At 48.4% G+C, this 5,777-nt stretch overlaps 1 non-coding gene and 1 pseudogene across 1 annotated transcript; both read right to left on the bottom strand.

Annotated features, from left to right (window-relative positions):
• LOC135373786 (U1 spliceosomal RNA) lies at positions 1 to 164 on the bottom strand. Its single transcript, XR_010416592.1, has one exon. It is a non-coding gene; the product is annotated as a U1 spliceosomal RNA (small nuclear RNA).
• Positions 165 to 5,442: 5,278 nt separating this feature from the next.
• LOC135373782 (U1 spliceosomal RNA) lies at positions 5,443 to 5,576 on the bottom strand (annotated as a pseudogene).
• Positions 5,577 to 5,777: the final 201 nt, after the last annotated feature.

Here is a 5,777-nt window from a genome sequence, read left to right on the forward strand (position 1 = left end):
CGGGGGCGAGCGCGTACGCAAGCCCCCACTACCAAAAATTGCATGTCCCAGCTACCCCGATTTGGGGAAGTGGCGGGTTTCAACCAAAACGCAGTGCAATGTCTTGGCCTCCACCCGGGGAGCCTGCCACACTGATCACAGGCTTCCCGACACCAGGTAAGTATGCCGGGGCTTGCATCGCGAGTTGCACCCAAGGGATCGCAGTATGCAACGTGAGAGGTGTTTGCTGTTGCGACAGGGGGAAATCCACGTAGTTTCAATGCCGCTCTCTTCATTATTGCTACGTGCCAGGATGACACTTGTTGTAGTTAATCTGTTTCTTATTTAAATTTGTGAATTTTCAGTAGCGTAATGCTGTAACGGTCATTATGACAGCCTCGAAGGTAGACGTCAGCCGATCAAGAAATATTAGAGCTGTCTCGATTGGGCTGCACGGCCGGCAAAAGGGGGTGGGCAGCCGGGAATGACGGCCCGGGGCCTGAGCCCCTTCAGCACGACGGAGACATATGAGAAGGGGTCCCAGGCAGGACTCATCCCCGGGACCCATAATTTCTCTCGCCAGCCCATGCTGGGCTGTACTCTGTGAATTAGTGTAAGCGCTGCAACCTCCCGCATTAGATTCAACGGAACTGCGAACCTTTGCTCTACACTCGACCATTTGTTTGGGAAAAGTGCCATGGGAGTTCAGCACGAGTTCACAAATAATGCTTGGCCGTACTGCGTGAACTATAGTGCAGGCGGGGCGAGTTCCCTCATTCGATTCAACGGATGTGTAAACTTTTGCACTACACTCGACCATTCGATTGGGAAAAGTGCCATGGGAGTGCAGCACGAGTTCACAAAAAAAGCTGGGCTGTACAGTGTGAACCAGTGCAAGTTCCCGCATTCGATTCAATGGAAGTGCAAACCTTTGCACTACACTAGACCATTCAATGGGGAAAACTGCAGTGGGAGTGCAGCACGAGTTCACAAAAAAAAAGCTGGGCTGTATCGTACGATTGGGCTCTATACTCTATGAACTAGTGCAAGCAGTGCAAGCTCCCGCATTCGATTCAACGGAAGCGCAAACCTTTGCACTACAACAACATCAACAATTACCTTTTGACGATGAAGTGGGGAGGTTTTGAAACGGCGTTCGATGAAATGGGCAGACACCATTTTACAGCACAGTGTGGATATAACCGGGGCGCGGACAATTGCTAACCAGATAATTGCTCACCAAAAACTGCCGAGGCCGGACAATGGCTCACCACAGAGCCATTGAAGCCGGACAATTTCTCACCGCTTTTCCAGTTATATGGTAATTTTATTTCGCGTTTTTTATGTGATGCGATTTTATTTCGCATTTATGATGCCCTTATACTTTTTTTATGTTAGCTGAACTTCTTTTTTAGCTTTCTTAGGTGGCTCCAAACAGATATAGGAATTCCACCAGTGAAGAGGGCGAGGCGAGAGGTTGGCCACCTGCAGGCACCCCTGAAGCGTCTTTGTCAGGACTATACCTGCGTCACCAGGATCTTCGAAGGCACATAGAAGCCGTGGGGAGATGCATCTGCTTCCGAAGCCAGAACGATGATGAAAATAAATACTACGTGGTTCCAAAAGTACGCTTGTCTTTGGGAGCAGAGCTACGCTTTGTCGTCCACGAAGAAGGTCAAGAACTTGCAAGGAAGCAGACGAGCTGGTGATGATGGACATCCATAATTAGAATGGAGAGACCGAGGGACAAGTCGTATTGTGACCGTGTTGTTTATGTGTTCCTTAGTCTCTGGGTTTTAATTATGGATGTAAGAACTCGACGTTTGCGGGAAGCGTTCAACCCAAGGGAATGAAACTCGCGAGTTCACTTGCGGACTAAAGTGAGGCGCTGCGAGCTTTTCGCGTCATCAGACGTCATGAAACGTCAGAATTTTTACGTCGAAGCGCGAGTTCTCAACCGTCACGAGCCCATTGGCTCCTGAGGCCGCTCCCCCGGTATGCGAGCGCTCATTGGTTGGTTTGAAATTATGAACTTTCCTTGGCGCGCTCAAGGTTGCGACGCCGTGTCGGCGGTGCCGGAGCAACTCGCCGGAAAGTTTCGAAATGTGTTGGGTGCAGCAAGGACGCAAGCAAAGCATCTATGCCGGTACCGCTTTGGATGGTTTTTAGTGTCCTTCCCTAACATGTTCTCGATATCGACTCTGAAAAACTCGGTGCCTCATGAATACTTCTGCAAGTCAATTGAGTGGTAGATAAGTGGAGGGCATGCAGGTCTGTTTCGCTTGCTCGGTGCGACCACGATTCAAGAAGGACGAATACTGCGTTTTTCCGCTACTCACTCGATGACAGGTAAGTCAGTTCCTATTCCATTTTGCCGCTTAGCATAACATAGCGCCGCACCTGTGGCATATACGCAGCATTTGGGCAGGTAGAATTTTTGGTTTTCACGTTTCTGATCCCTATCTTTCTTGTTCAGGTATAAGCACTCAACCCATATCTGCTTCAGAATAGCATCTGCATGGATACAGTAGAATGGATAAGACACTCAGAGTGGTTGGAGCATCATCTTTCGGCATAGCAGCTTCACAATTTCCTTTGTGACAGGTCAACCAGGCGCCTACACAAGCAGCAAAGGGATATGGACATGTTCTCTCTCATGCCGGATCTCTGAATGTGTGTGCCTGTGCAGCCAACATACTGTTGTTCTACTGTGAAATCTTCCACGTGAGACATCAGCAATCAGTGAATGCAAAGTTGCTTCGGCATTTCATTCGAAGTTCAGAAACAATGTTCATGTTCATATGATGTTTGTGTTCTGCACAGCTACAGCAGACTTCATATTTGTGCTTTGGAAATACCTATCCCGGAAAATAAAGCACTTTGTGCAACAGAAACAGCCAACGCTTCCGCATTTTATTTATTTCACTCGACGCGAACGGAGATCCACAACCACCCAGAACTGCCCAGAACCGCCAAAGTGGGGAGAGGGAGAGAACAGATGGGAAAGGGAAAGCCTCGCCAGCGTCACAGGTCACCCAGGGAGACAAAAAAAAAAAAAGCAAAGCAAAAAGCTACTCAACCGACGTCCAATGACAGGCCCAACGCTTGAGGTCACGTGAGTTTTTCCCAACAATAGAATTATACTACACGTTCATTCCCCTGGTTCAACCTTAGAAGGCTAAAAAAGAAGCTTAGCCAACGTAAAAAAGTCATGTATGAGCGCCTTATACGCGAAATAAAATCACATTACAGAGAATTAAGAAATAACGACAACAACAACTACTTTATTGTGCGATTACCTTAACAATATATTTCATAACAAATTGCGAAGAGGATGAGGAACCACCTGACCCCACCTGCCCCCGTTCGTGGTTCAACAGCGCTCGAGCTCGTCGATGGCTGCTCCGTCGTGTTGGATTAAACACTTGTTGGAGTCATCCTTGATTGTCAAATTGTTTTCCAAATTGTCGGATTGTCATCCTTGTCGTTGCCAAATCCCGAGTGGGCGTCAAACTCTTCCGAGACTAGAACTTCTCGCAGCCTTGTTATCCTGTAGGCTCCTCAAGGCTACTCCAGACTACGTCAGCAGTTTTTAACATCCCCCACTCTCAATGCCACGCCTGGACCGATTCCATGATTGTTCTGTCATGGATTCGGACAACGCCTGCACGTCTCCTACCATTTGTCAGCAATCGCCTTGCAGAGATCCAGCGTTATGCATCATTCCCTCTGTAGCCTTCATTCTGTAACCGGTAACCGCCAGGATGACTGGCAAAGACCTATGCGTCGTAGAAGTGGTCTAAAAGGATGCTCCCCCCCTCATCGGCTGGTATACGTTAATGCGGGGTCCTCGAAAGGCAACGTCAAGCAAGAGGTTCGTTCTAATCAAACTCTTCAATTACTCTGCCAGCAACACCTTCGTAGAAAACTTGAATGAATAGAACATGTCCATGACCGTCATGGGATACGGACATTAAGAAGCTGCAGCACAACTGGTTCGCGGGCAATGACGTCTTCGATTTGCATCTAGCCAGTGACGATGAAATTCCCACAACCTGTACGGGAAGTGCTAGAAGGTGTAGAGCAGGTTGGTGAAAACTTGACATGATCGAACGCACAGATATCCGTGTCCGTCTGTGTTTTCTGTATGTTTCATCATGTCAAAATGTTCGGGAAGTGTTATAGATTGTGTCTTCGTCAGGGGGTACAGAAAAGCTAGTGGTGGCCAATCAGCTACTTCAGTTTCCACAGGCCTCCGTTGTCCATCGTCGGAGAATGCCAACGATGGCGTCATAAATGCTATTGCATTTCAATGATAATCTGCACAGCGATTTCTGCACATTTTTTTCCCTTTCCCGCGCTCCTAGGAGGGAAGCGCCGTGAATGGCGACTGGAGATCACGTGGTTTCGCAGCCGTCCATTTTCCCCGGACTATTGCGCAAACGGCACATTCTGGGGTTTGGTAAAAAAAAAAAAAAAGAAAAAGAACGCTCTTTTGGAAACGTTGCATTACTTCGAGTTTGCACACGGCTCACAGAAAGGAAACTTGACCAGATGGGCGTATCATGCGCTGAGCGGTGACGCAACCTTGCGCAACGGCGAAGGGTCGTCTGCACAGGGGTGACACAAACCCGCCATTGTTGTAACTACCATCAAGCGGGTGCTTTTGGCAAAACTGCCATCTTGTCCTGGTCGCACGTCATAGAAAACGTCATTTTGAGGTCATGTGACTTTGTTTACATGTCGTTTTGCCGCTTACCGACATATTTTCGCCGTCATAACACCAAACGATGAACGTATTTTGCCAGCGTAAACTATGCGGTGCTTCTTCCGCAACATGGTAGCCCGTTTCAGCTTAGTTTAAGTACATCGCATCGGCTCGGTAAGTCTTAACGCGCGGTCGTCATCACATCTTTGGAAGTTGTCACAATACGAGGCTTTATGTGTGAAACTCCGCGTTTTATTGCGAGATTATCGGATAAAAATAATTACCGTGATCGAAAAACATCCAAAACGTCGTCCAGAAACAATAACCGCATTGTTTACAAATGGTTTGGCCACCGATCACGGGCGCCGCCATCTTTAAAGTCACGTGTGCCTTGACGTTTGCTGTGACGTGCGACCAGGACCTGTCCAGGATGCATTGCGTTCGCCAAGCACGCTTTCGTCTACGGAGCAATACGTTGGATGCCACCCCTGTGGTCGTCTGCCCTCAGGATACTTCCGTTGTTGCTGGAGCAATTAGACAACTGAAGACCTTGTGTCACCAACTGTAGGATGGGACAAGCGTTAGCTTGCCCACATCACGCTTCAAAAATAGATCACAAAACAGCAACCGCCTGAGATCCCTCAGAGGCCTTCATTGGGGTCGCAAGCGCCACCTGTAGCACGCAAGGGATCATGGGAACTTACCTTCCAGCCCCATGCAAGTAATCCATATTCTGCTTTTTAAGACGACAGAAACGGAGGCGAGCGCGTACGCAAGCCCCCACTACCAAAAATTGCACGTCCCAGCTACCCCGATTTGGGGAAGTGGCGGGTTTCAACCAAAACGCAGTGCAATGTTTTGGCCTCCGCCCGGGGAGCTTGCCATGTATTGGCACCGGCGCGGAAGACCAGCCACAGAGCCGCGGGGCTGTTCAGAAAAATTTTATTAACAGGTATTCTATTTGCATCACCTGAAGGTGGCGCTCTTTAACACACAAAACCGAACCCCCCAAAACAAGAAAAAACCATTCTATCTATATACATTCTATCTATGTAGTCACACACAAAATTGTCCCACTACAGTTTTGTTT

The sequence above is a fragment of the Ornithodoros turicata genome, unplaced genomic scaffold (genome assembly GCF_037126465.1).
Source record: "Ornithodoros turicata isolate Travis unplaced genomic scaffold, ASM3712646v1 Chromosome31, whole genome shotgun sequence".
Classification (NCBI taxonomy): domain Eukaryota; kingdom Metazoa; phylum Arthropoda; class Arachnida; order Ixodida; family Argasidae; genus Ornithodoros; species Ornithodoros turicata.